This window comes from Quercus robur, chromosome 3, assembly GCF_932294415.1.
Source record: "Quercus robur chromosome 3, dhQueRobu3.1, whole genome shotgun sequence".
NCBI classification, from domain to species: domain Eukaryota; kingdom Viridiplantae; phylum Streptophyta; class Magnoliopsida; order Fagales; family Fagaceae; genus Quercus; species Quercus robur.
The window spans coordinates 50,575,415-50,589,349 of NC_065536.1; the positions used below are offsets into that span (position 1 = coordinate 50,575,415).

The 13,935-nt window shown below is 30.6% G+C and overlaps 1 long non-coding RNA gene across 1 annotated transcript; it reads left to right on the forward strand.

Annotated features, from left to right (window-relative positions):
* Positions 1-7,153: 7,153 nt before the first annotated feature.
* Positions 7,154-13,315, forward strand: LOC126718240 (uncharacterized). The gene is made up of 2 exons (XR_007652871.1): positions 7,154-7,382; positions 13,065-13,315. It is a non-coding gene; the product is annotated as an uncharacterized LOC126718240 (long non-coding RNA).
* The last annotated feature ends 620 nt before the right edge of the window (positions 13,316-13,935 follow it).

Below are 13,935 nucleotides of genomic sequence, written 5' to 3' on the forward strand. Positions count from 1 at the left end.
GGTAGTCCCAGGACCACCCTAACCTAAATTTTTTTTTTATATATAATAATTTAAAAAAATTTATTTGTCTTCCCTTTAAAAAAAAATTGAAACACCCTCAGTTTTTTTTTTTATGCCAATAAAATTAAATTTTACTCCATAATTTGTTCTATATTCAGTGGATGAATGATTACTTAGTTGTGTATAAGGGTGTTCACCAAACCGCACAAATCGCAAAAATCGCATCAAAACCGCCCGCAAAATAGCATAACCGCACCGCATAGTGTGGTTTACGGTTTTATAATAAGAAAACCGCACTGCACCACACCTATATTAATATATTTAATTATTTTTTAAATTTAAAATATTATTAATAATTTAATAACCCTAGTTTTCAAAAAAAAAAAAAAGTGTGATAACCCTAGCAAGTGTTGATTAAGAAATTCAACCCAAAATAAAGAAAAACTAACTAATAGTTTAAAACTTGGACCAAAATAAAGGGAAAAATTAGTTTTGGACTGGGTAGAAAATGCCCAAAATTTGAAATATATACCAATTTCAAATCATTCAAACCGCATCTTATACACCGCACTGTATATGTGACCGTAAAAATGAGGTGCGTAAGGGAAGGGAAGGAGGCGTAAGGGAAGTGAGGACTGAGAAGTCACATGTCATGCAACGTTTTTTTCATGCACTGAACTACTACTAATGGCATATTACCAGGGCAGCGCCTCCTTAAAGTCAGGTGGTCCTGGGTGGTCCTAGCCACCTTAAGGTCAAGGTAGTCCCAAGACCACCCTGACCTAAATTTTTTTTTTTATATATAATAATTTAAAAAAATTTATTTGTCTTCCCTTTAAAAAAAATTTAGAAACACTCTCAGTTTTTTTTTTTATGCCAATAAAATTAAATTTTACTCTATAATTTGTTCTATATTCAGTGGATGAATGATTGCTTGATTGTGTATAAGGGTGTTCACCAAACCGCAAAAACTGTACCAAAACCGCCCGCAAAATAGCATAACCACACCAAAACCACAAGTAATGTGCACTGCACCGCACTACACCGCATGGTGCAATGTGGTTTGCGGTTTTATAATAAGAAAACCGCACAAACCTCATCGCACCGCACCTATATTAATATATTTAATTATTTTTAATATTAAAATATTATTAATAGTTTAATAACCCTAGTTTTCAACAACAACAACAAAAAAGTGTGATAACCCTAGCAAGTGTTGATTAAGAAAGCCAGCCCAAAATAAAGAAAAACTAGCTAATAGTTTAAAACTTGGAACAAAATAAAGGGAAAAATTAGTTTTGGGTTGGGTAGAAAAAACCCAAAATTTGAAATATATACCAATTTCAAATCATTCAAACCGCATCTTATACACCGCACTGTATATGTGACCGTAAAAATGAGGTGCGGTGCGGTTATGGTTTTGGCTAAACTTTAAACAGCACTGCACCGCACATGTGACCTCAAAAATAATGTGCAGTGCAGTTATGCTTTTAGCTAAACCGCACCGCAAAGTACAGTGCTAAAAATGACCCAAAACCACACCGCACCATGAACACCGCTAGTTGTATACATTGAAAGAGATGTAACTTGTAGCATTGATAATGAGATTATCATGCACTAATTTCAAAATATGAAAACTCGTAGAAGACAATTATAAATTTTATGTATTTGTGTGTTTTTTTATTGTTGTTGTTGTCAATATATAAATTTCTCTTTTTATTAGATTGTATAATTTATACTTCTTAAAGAACACCTTGAAAAAAATTCCTGGAACCACCACCGCATATTACACACAAATTTACAAACATTACATTTTGAAACTAAAGTCTTGATATTCGGTTTCAAAATGTGACTTGAAATACTGAGAAGAACCCCTTTTTTTTCTTTTTTTCTACTGAATGTGTGTTAAATTATAAAATAACAAATAAAAGGATGACATTTTAAAAATATATACATAAAAACTAAAAAGAAAAAAAAAAACGAGATTATAAACCAGATGACATTCCTTATTTAAGGTGGTGTTTAAATTAGGCTTTTTTTATTGGATATTAATTTTAACAAATCTATAGTTAGATTATAGTTTTTTTCTTGCATAGCAAACTTTTAAAGATTATTTGAAATAAATAATCAAGGGCTGCGCCAAGTGTAGTTTAGAGTGATCACATGACAACTTGATTTGAATTTTTTTTTAATATACCTGTAAAAAAAAAATTGGATTTTATTTAATAAGGGTCATTAACCACCTTAAAAAAATTAATTAAAAAAATAAAAAAATAAAAAAACCTTGACCACCCTAAAAAAACTTGAACACCTTAAAATTTAAATAACAATTTGAGCCCATTAAAAATTAAATTCAACATCTCCAAAAAAATCGCAAGAAATGCTATGTTCACAATTCTTTTTGCAACTTTTTTGTAACAAATCCTAAGTAGTAGGTTATTACTGATGGACAAAAAAATAATTTCAATGGTATATTCAAATTAAAACTAGTAAAAACTTACCACGTAGGCTTTGTTGTATAAGTGTTGCACAAAAGTTGTGAATGCAACACTTTCAAAAAATTGACCAAACAAACAAATTAGCCTAAGCATATTTTAAAATTGCTATTTTTTTAATTAAAAAATGCACACTTTTCAAATAGCTAGTATGTTAGTGCTTGGTTTAGTCTTTAGCCAAATTTGTTGGATTTATGTGATATATTTTTAAAAAAGATAATGCATTTTATTTATACAATACTTATTTAGGCAATATGTTGGTAATTGAATGAGAGATCAGTAGTTTAATGATTTCTAAATTGTATACATTGAATGAAAAGTGAGAACGGGAGGGAAGGAGGCGTAAGGGAAGTGAGGACTGAGAAGTCACATGTCACACAACGTCTTTTTCATGTACTGAACTACTACTAATGACATATTATCATGGGCGGCGCCACCTTAAGGCAAGGTGGTCCCAAGACCACCCTGACCTGAATTTTTTTTATATTAATTTAAAAAAATTTATTTGTCTATCTTTCAAAAAAAAATTTGGGAACACCCTCAGTTTTTTTTTTTTTATGCCAATAAAATTAAATTTTGCTCCATAATTTGTTTTACATTCAATGGATGAATGATTGCTTGGTTGTATGCATTGAAAGAGATGTAACTTGTAGCATTGATAATGAGACTATCATGTACCGATTTCAAAATATGAAAACTTATAGAAAACAATTGTAAACTTTATGCATTTAAGTGTTTTTTTTATTGTTGTTATTGTCAATATATGAATTTCTTTTTTTATTAGATTGTATAATTTATGTTTCTTAAGAAATATCCTAAAAATATTCCTGGAGCTGCCACTGTATATTACATACAAATTTACAAACATTACATTTTGAAACTAAAGTCTTGATATTTAGTTTCAAAATGTGACTTGAAATAGTGAGAAGAACCTTTTTTTTTTTTCTTTTTTTCTACTGAATGTGTGTTAAATTATAAATTAGTAAATAAAAGGGTGACATTTTAAAAATATATACATAAAAACTAAAAAGAAAAAAAAAAACGAGATTATAAACCAAATGATATTCCTTATTTAAGGTGGTGTTTAAACTAGGCTTGTTTTATTGGATATTAATTTTAACAAATCTATAGATAAATTATAGTTTTTTTCTTGCATAGCAAACTTTTAAAGATTATTTGAAATGTATAATCAAGGGCCGCGCCAAGTTAATCCCACATTGGAAAATGAGTGTGAGTTATAGAAGTTTAAAGTCTGTGCCGTGTATCCAAGAGTTGGGCCCTTTTGGATATACAGCACTTTTAGTTTCTTTAAAACCTTTTCCCCTCTTCCCTTATGTGTGTGTGTTAAAATACTTAGTAATTTTTTTTTTTTTTTTAAAAGGGCCACGCCAAGTGTAGTTAAGAGTGGTCACATGACAACTTGATTTGAAATTTTTTTTTTTTAATATACATATAAAAAATTGGATTTTAAACTAATAAGGGTCATTAACCACCTTAAAAATAAATAATAATAATAAATAAATAAAAACTTGACCACCCTAAAAAACTTGAACACCTTAAATAACAATTTGAGCCCATTAAAAATTAAACTCAACATCTCCAAAAAAATCGCAAGAAATGCTATGTTCACAATTTTTTCACAACATTTTTGTAACAAATCCTAAGTAATAGGTAGTTACTGATAAACAAAAAAATAATTTCAGTGGTATATTCAAATTAGAACTAGTAAAAACTTACCACGTAGGCTTTGTTGTGTAAGTGTTGCACAAAAGTTGTGAACGCAACACTTTTAAAAAATTGTCCAAACAAACAAATTAGCCTAAGCATATTTTAAAATTGATTTTTTTTTTTTATTAAAAAATGCACACTTTCAAATAGCTAGAATGTTAGTGCTTGGTTTAGTCTTTAGCCGAATTTGTTGGATTTATGTGATATATTTTTTCAAAAGGATAATGCATTTTATTTATACAATACTTATTTAGGCAATATGTTGGTAATTGAATGAGAGATCAGTAGTTTAATGATTTCTAAATTGTATACATTGAAAAAGATGTAACTAATATCATTGATATTGAAGATATCATATCATACAATGATTTCAAAATATGAAAACTTGTCAAGGAAATTTTAAAACTATATGTATCTGTATATTCAAGTTTTATTTTTGTTAATTTTTTTTAATTTAAGTTATTTAATGATCATCCTGAAAAAAAAAAAAAAAAATCCTAGAGTCACCACTGTCAATAATAACTACCTAATTTCATCAAAATAATAATAATAACCACCTAATTTAATAAATTATTTAAATTTTAAGTTTCTATAATTTAAAATTATACATAAAATATGAGTTTAATCATCAAATAGTAAATAATATCCAAATGACATGAAATTTTGTTAACTTTTTAAGAACATATAAAAGTATAACGTAATTCAATAGCAAGGTTTTCAAAGTATTCATTCAAAAAAATTATTAAATAATGTAATATTACTTGTTAAAATTACACGTGGCATAACATGAGTTGAGCTTCTTATATATAGGATTGAACCATGTCCAATGTTAGAGATTTTGTCACTCGAATGTAATTTTGGAGTGGGGAATCTGTCATTCTAATTTCTATCTGATCTAATGTTCCATTTATCAACCCAAAAAAAAAAAAAAAAAAAAAAAAACCGATCTAATGTTCCACTTTTGTACAACTTTGTCACATTAGTCCACAAGGCCTACAGAGCAGTTTTGCAATCTCCTTCTGTCGGCCTTGTCCATTCCAATGTCCTGGCCCAGTGGGCGTGTTCTTGTTTCATATGGAGTCATGAGTCATGACAAGAACAATCCCATTCTAGTTTATCACAGTGACAACATAAAATTGATCTAAAGACCTTGTGATACTTTGCAATGTTGCATGGGGTTTGGCTTGGGTCCAATGCTCTTAGAGCTGCATAAGAGCATTGGACCAAACCTTCCCTTCACATAGAGCTTTTTTTGAGATACTTCACATGGGACTTTATAATTAGGACTATACAAGAATCAACCATTTATAAACAGAGAGGTCAATTCGAGAAAAGTTTATTTACGTTCATTTATTTAGAAAAACGAGGCAATTTTAACCTGAAGTTTAGACAAAATTACTTGACTATTAAACAAATCAAGCTCAAACATAAATAATGTGTTAATGAAAATGTTATAAATATACTTATATACACTCTTGTACACGAGGAGAGGCCAAATCCAAAGAGAGTAAAAATAAATAAATAAATAAGTTGTGGTTTACAAGGTTGTAAATGAACCAAGCCGTACATAAATAGCTCGGGCTCGGTTTGATAAAAAACTTGTTCACATTTGTTTGTTTATAAAATAAGCCAAACTTAAGCTTTAATAAGCTTGTTTAACAAATGAGCCAAGCTCAAGAGAGATAAAAAAAAAAAAATTATTCATGAAAAAACTCGTGCACAATAGGGTTCGATAAAAAAACAACTTGAGTTTAGGTAGGTTTATGGGCTTCATAATAAGATTAATATGAGCTAGAACAATTAACTAATAAGTATTGTACTAAGCCTTTAATTAATTGGGTGTTGGAGCACTCATCCAAACCAAATGAGCTTGATAATATACTTAATATGAGCTTTATAATGAAATTGTATTGGAACTTGATCTCGAGGGCTTAACATTTAGCTTGAGTTTGAGCTTGATATTATACTTAATGTGAGAGTTTTATAATGAACTTGTATTGGAACTTGATCCTGAGGGCTCAATATTTAACTTAAGTTTGAGCTTGATACTGAGCTTAAGCTTAGCTTGATTAATGAATCAAGCTAAGGCGAGCTTAAACTTTTAGACATTTTGACAAGTTCAAGCTCAAACACAATTCGTAGGCTTGGCTCAAACTCAAGCCAAACTTGAACATTTTACATTTGCTGTCAAACCAAGCTTGTACATTCAATACTCAACAAAATTCAACTTGTTTACAACGTACGAACTACAACAAACTTGGACTATGGTGACGAAATCTAGTGAGGAAAAAAAATTTAGTCACCAAATAGCAACATTTAGTGAGGAAATAAAAAATTCGTCACCAAATCTTAAAAAATACATAAAAATAGTGACGAAATCATATTTTCGTCACTAAAGATATTACAATTGGTGACAAAACTTCCTTTTGTCACTATAGGCTATGGAAAAAACTAGCCTCAAAGAAATTTGTAGGCATGGATGTCTACGGTGACGAAATATTTCGTCACACAAAGTGGGATCTAGGGAGACGAAAACATTCGTCACCAAATATTAACAATAGGTGACGAAACACTAATTTTGTCGCCCAATATTAAAAAATTTATTATCATTGGTGACCAAATGCTTTTTCGTCACTTATAAATCCCAAAAAAGTAAGATGCCAATCCAAAATGTTAAGCGTGAAAGACAAAATTTGTTGACGCTAAACATTTAAAATAAACACATTTAGTGACAAAATCTAATTTCATCACCATATATTGCTACTAGGAGCACACTGAGTGAAGAAACCTATTTTCGTCACCTAAAGCAATAAGCGATATAGTCACTATAATGCCCTAGCCCATATTCAAAAAAATGTGGGGGGGGGGGGGGGGGGGGGGGGGTGGTCAAATATTTAGACCCACATGTGATCCCCCACCTACCCACTTATTCCCCACCATACAATCACAAATATCTCTCTCCCTCTCTCTTGGCCGGCCACACCCCTCTCTTTCTCTTCTCTTTTCTTTCCTTTTCAGACAAGCACAAAAACACTCATCTCCCCCTCTCACACTCTCCCACCGGTGCATCACCCCACCTTCACAATTATTTTTCTGGTGAGTTTTACCTAAAAAACTCCATAAGAACCTCTTAAGCTCTCATATCTCATCTTATTTAAGGTAAAATCTCTATAACCCACCTTTTAATATCTTTGGGTTTTTATCTTATTTTTGCCAGATTGCTCTTTTATATTGTGGGTTTTGTTTTAGGGGTTGTTTATTGTGTTTTTTGGGACATTTAAGACTTGATTGGAGGTTTTTAATTTAATGTGGTGGAATTGATGTATTTTTTGGCAACTATGTAAATTGAGTTTCTTGAGAAATCATGTGGGTTTTTTATTAATATGGGAGATTAGGGCTAATTTTTGAAAGAGGGTTTCCTTGTATTTTGAAATGACTTTGGCATATGTGGGTGTGAGTATAGTGTTAACTATAAATTTGTGCAATTAATGTGAATATGTGCTTTTTGTATACCAAGTGTTTGATAAATTGTCTCTATGAGTTATGAGTTTTGGTTCTTGATTTTTGGTTGTGGTGAATGTTTATTTGAGATTATGGGCTTCATCCCTTGTTTTTAATATGCTTTGACACATGTGGTTTTAATGTAATCAAGTCCCAAAGAATTTTGTCTAGTATTAAAGATATAACAATTTTGTTTTGGGATCCTAAATTTGTCAAGGACAGATTTGAGTCAGTTGCAATACGTGATTTTTAATAAATTATAAAAAAATTGTTTAGGCTTAATTTTTTGTGGTACCTTGTATACATGTATGGGTATGTTCCCTTTAATTTTTGAATTAATCGAATAACATTTCATGGACCAAACCAATTTTGCAAAATGGCTAGCCTGTAATGCATTGAATTTGAAAGAACGACGAAAACATTAAGGTTTTGTTGAATTTACTTCAAACCTTTGTTGAACAGACTGGCTTGTAAATTCATATGTTTTCCTTGACATGTGTTTTACTTAAGTTGATTTTAATTATGGTTTGGTTTAATCATTTAGTACCCAAAAGGGAAACTCATGAGATATGCTACCTCTATTTTGAAGTGATGTGTTTTATGTAATGCCTACATACGCACTTTTGCTTGCTATAGAGAATTAAAATGCTTTAGTTTGTGCTACGGAACTATGAGTTCTTGTATGCTTGTTTGTTTCCCATTTAGGAAGGGGTACTTGTCTTAGGATGGGCAAACTAGCCTTTAGGAATACATCAGACATGGAACTTAGTTTATTGGTGGTGATTGAAGTACTATGCTAATTTGGGAGATTTGTGTTATAAATAGTTGGTGACTCCTTTTACCAAATTTATCAAGGCCAGAACTAATTCTACTAGAGGTTGGGCTCTTAAGGTTTGTTAGCCTTGGGCGTGGTGGGCCTAGATTTTATGGTTGAGATTGCGTATCCTAGGAAGGATCACGATTTTGTGTTAATTCACTTGGAGTTTTGGAATTTTATGTATATTTAGAGACATGATTTGTAGTTCATATTGTTGTAAAAATATTGTAGAGCTCTGACTTATATTGTGGAGAGTTCAATTTGTTTATTTATATTTATCATAAGGAAAGTAGTGGCGAAGCCAAGAATTTTGTGTCAAAATAAACTCAAATTACAAATAAACACTACCCAAAGAAATTCACATAATATATTTGTGTGTATGAAAATATAAATTTTAATTTTCTTATTCTAAAGTAAGTTATATACATATACACAAAATTATCAACTTTAATATGTATATATACACACCTAGACACAAGATCTTCTTCAAAAGAAAAACTTATAATCTTTTTAAACTCTAGTAAGTATACAAACATTGTATAATTGGGTATACAACATAGAAATATATAGAACAAAAAAAAAATTTGAATATAGTATCTTTCATCAAAGTCATGCTCAACAATAATACTTCACGTAATAAACTTCATCAATTATTATTTTTATAACAAAATTATTCATAATTTCCTTTTTAATATACAATTTCTTTTGCAAAACTTCGTCCATGTTTGACAAATCAAAATCATAATGTTATAATTGAAGTCTCATATGAGCTTTTTTTTATTGATAAATTCTTGAGAATAGAAAATTTCAACCAAATTGCATATATTATTAATGTTGAATGATTTGAACCATTAATAGGATTTGAAATTGAGCTAAAAATTAGGGGTTCCACTTTTTACTCACAAAACTTACTACCTAATTATTTCATTCTATTGCAATTGTATATCAACTCTAAACTCTTTTTTTTTTTTGACGAAAAACACATTTTCGTCCCTACATTTTCACGCGATTCCCACTTTGGTCCCTAAGTTTTTTTTTTACCGCTTTTAGTCCCTATTTAGAAAAACGCCTTTTGTTTTAGTCCTTTCTGTCAGTGCTGTTAGGGCACTGACCTACGTGGCAAACGGAATTATTAAAATAATAATAAAAAAATTTATTTTGTCATTAAAAAATGCCAAGTCAGCATTTAAATTTTAAAAAATAATTTATTAATTTTAATTAAATAAAAAACAGAAATAAAAATAAAAAATCACATTAATTGAGATTGAAGTATGTCTTGAGCAAGAACAACAAGAACACAAACTCAAATCTAAGAACACAAAATTAAAATCTAAAAGTCACAAACCCAATAAATAAGAACATCAAATTAAACCTGAACAAGGAATTAAACATGAAAACAAACACAAAACACAAACCCAAAACCTCACAAACCACTTCGTCTAACCTAAACACACAAAAAGAAATTCAAAACCTCACAGACCACTCCGTCTAACCTGAACACACAAAAACAAATTCAAAACCTCAAATTGCGGCCAAATTAGCTCTAACCAAAACTAATTCCCTCAAAGCTGAGATCGATTTTGGTATCTCTCTGTTGACTGAAACTTTTTCTCTCTAAGGTTTTTGGATCTTGGTTTGATCTGGGTTAGAGATAGTGAGAGGCTGAGATGGTTTAATCCGGGTTAGAGTGAGATGCTGAGATCAGTTGCTGGCGGCGGCGCAATGCAAGACCAATGACGGCCATGGCTGGTGGCGGCGCAATGCAAGACTAGAGAGATGCTGAGATCGGTTCTGTCTCTTTGATCTAAATAAAGAGATTCGGTCTCTCCCTCATGAGCACCGCTGCCAAGACAGCCACCACGACCACAAAGCCAAACCCAATGACATCTCGGTCTCTCCCTCTCTTCGATCTACACGATTGGAATGGGTTTTTGCTATTTGGTTTTCATTTGGGTTTGCTTTGTTGGGTTTGTAAATTTGGTTGAAGGTGTGTAAGTTCTTTGTGTTTGTTGAAGGTCTTTGTGATTTGAATCTTTGAAAGTCTTTGTGTTTGTAATGAGAATGTGAAAGAATCGACTGAGTAATTGTTGAATGTCTTTGTGTTTTGTAAATCTGTGGGCATGTTGTTGTGTTTTGTAAATCTGAGTGATTCTATGGGTTTGGTTGCTAAGGAAATGTAAGAAAAGAGAAAAAAAAATTTGATTCTTTAATTTTTTGGGCAAGGTTGGATGATTGACCGCGAAGAACACATGTTCTTCAAAAAAAAATTATGTTCTTAGATCTGAGTTTGTGTTCTTGTTGTTCTTGCTCAAGACACACTTCAATCTCAATTAATGTGATTTTTTATTTTTATTTCTGTTTTTTATTTTTTTTTATTTAATTAAAATTAATAAATTATTTTTTAAAATTTAAATGCTGACTTGGCATTTTTTTAATGACAAAATAAAATTTTTTATTATTATTTTAATAATTCCGTTTGCCACGTAGGTCAGTGCCCTAACGGCACTGACGAAAAGGATTAAAACTGAAGGCGTTTTTCTAAATAGGGACTAAAGACGGTAAAAAAAAAACTTAGGGACCAAAGTGGGAATCGCGTGAAAATATAGGGACGAAAATGTGCTTTTCGCCTTTTTTTTTTTCATTTGGAAAGATTACTAGATTAGTTGACCAATCTAGTAATCTTTTTTGGAGGCAACTCCTATTTTTTTTCATATAACCTTTAAATATTTATAGAATATACCTATATTGTAAAAAAAAAAATATAATTAAATTTTGGAGGGGTCAAGGTCTCCCCAAGCATGCGTGTGGCTACGCCCCTCCAATTTCTCTTAATGGTTTTTTTCTCATGCTATGGACCCGTTTGGATTCGAGACGTGACAGCTATTGCCCTTCCTTTCACTCAACAACTACTTTTATACATCTTGATGTTGCTTAAGTTACATTATCCTAGCGCAATAATATTGTTATCATCAAAGTTCAATGAATCTCAAATTGCAGGTATTGAAAATTATTCTAAAGCTAAAATGAATATATTCTAAGTTAGGGATCAAGAAGCAAAATTCTCATAGTTACATAGTGATATCATGTGTTATTGGCTAACATGAGTTGTTGAAGTAAATTAAAGTTGTTTGTAGGAGTGGTCAAAATTGATAACTAAAGTCATATATAACTATCAATATTTGATGGTGAGAATTTCATGGTTGCACCATTTTTTTTTTCATCGTTATTATTTGTGGTGTATTAAAAGGAAAAATAATGTACTGGAGCACTAAGAAGAGGACAAGTGGACTAAGGAGAAAGTTAGTACACTCGACTTGAGTATAGTAAGTATTCTATACTTAAATACCTGTAAAATTGTATAATGAAATTGAGGAGACTTGAGTTATGATGGATTGTTGAGTTGGAGTAAGTGGGTAGATTGCATGTGTTATAAGGTGATTTAAGTTGATATTAGAAGTGTCAATTGTGCTAAGTCTTAGAAAAAAACTATTGTATTTTTGTATTTGTGGTGGTAGCTTTGTATTGGTATGGATATATATATATATATATATGTGTGTGTGTGTGTGTGTGTGTGTGTTTGTTTTGTTAGTGATGTATGGTAGAGAATTTGGTGTGGAATACTATGGAATTAGGGTTTTGGAAGATTAGTGTTGAGATTTTCTTTGCTGGGTGTTTAAGTTTTATTTGTTAGAATTAGTTAGGATTTTAATTTGGAAGATTTGGACACCCGTTAGAAAGAATCAAACTTAGGAACAACCTAAACCTACATATTTATGTTTCTTTATTTTTGAGTCCAACCTTCAACCCATTTCCATTGCTTTGAGCCTCTTGATTTCTTTATTTGGACTATTGAGGTACTATATTTCCTTGTCCCTATCTCTTTTTGATACTAGTTGTTTGGGTCTTGTTTGTGCAGTGCAGTTAATTCTTGTTTCATTTTGTTATGTGATTTGGATTTCTCTGTTGATATACTAGAATTGCTTGTTTAACCAAAAAAAAAAAAAAAAAAAAAGCTTCCTCTTACTTGTAATAAGATTTTTCAGATTCTTTATAAGTTAACTTGTAGTTCTTAAGGGGACCAAAAGCACACTGCTTGTAGTAAATTCCCTCCCTTTTCTTTCCTTACTATAATTATTGGTTCTTGAGTCATTTTGAATCAAAATGAACCTTCTCAACAATGTTTTAATAAGCTTTGTTGCCTTGTAAAGCGTTCTCTTTGAATTGCAAATAGAAGTCCAGTTCTACTATCGTGATCATTCCCTTGCCCATGATAATCATGTAGTGATGATGTTCAAGTTTATCATGTTGTAATCTTGACATTTTTGGTATGTTATGTTAATGATCTAAGTATCAAAAGGCATAAGATGTGCTTCTATCAAACTTTGTTTTTAAATTAGATCCATGTTAGTAATATCAATGTATCAAATTTAGCTAAACTTTGGGCAATCTTGTGATTAGATGTACAAGTAGTTGCTTCTTTCAATAGATATGGTATCAATGTATTTTTCTTTATACTTGTGCAGATATGAAATTGGTGGCAAAGAGACATTTTTTGTGGCGCTACTTGAACTCTATCATTTTCTAATGTATGGAAGACATCACTTATCAATATATTGTTGTAATTACTTTGTGAACAACTCACTTAAATAGTTTTAATAGTATAATGGTTCTTTATTTCCTTTTTAGATTGTATGGATGATTTGTTTATGGATGTGGTCGGAAATGAACAGGTTAATGTATTGTAATGGCAAGTAAATGTAAAGAACATTAATAATTTTTGTCTCCAATAGCTGACTATAAGCAGAAATTGGTGACGAAATAATTCATCGCCTAATCTATTGAAATTGAAAATTTAAAAAAAAAAAAAAAAAAAAAAAACAATCAATGACAAATATTTCGTCACCTTATATGGTCAAATAAAAAAAATTACAAATTAAAAATCATTGGTGACAAATATATTTTATCTTTGAATATAATGTTTAGTGATGAAAATATTAGGTGAAGAAAAAATTTCGTCACCTATCATATTTTTTATTAAGAAAATTTAAACCTATTGGTGACAAAAATTTTCGTCACAAGACATTCGATGTCGGGGCTTAGGTGACGAATGTTGTTTCGTCACCATCGTCCACTTTTGTTGTAATCATAGGTTGATCAGATCAAGTCCATTTTTGACACTTTCTCATGTATTGGAAGAAGAGCAATGCTACATACACAAAAAAACGTGACAACATTTTTACAATAGATGAGTTGACAAGCTTGTACTAGTTTTCATCTAGGCCCATTACTAACATCACTTCTTTACCTATCACTAACAATCTGTTATATCAGCATATGTCGAATTTTTTCGTCTATAGACTTTTCTCATTAAAAGAAATATAGCAATTGTAGGAA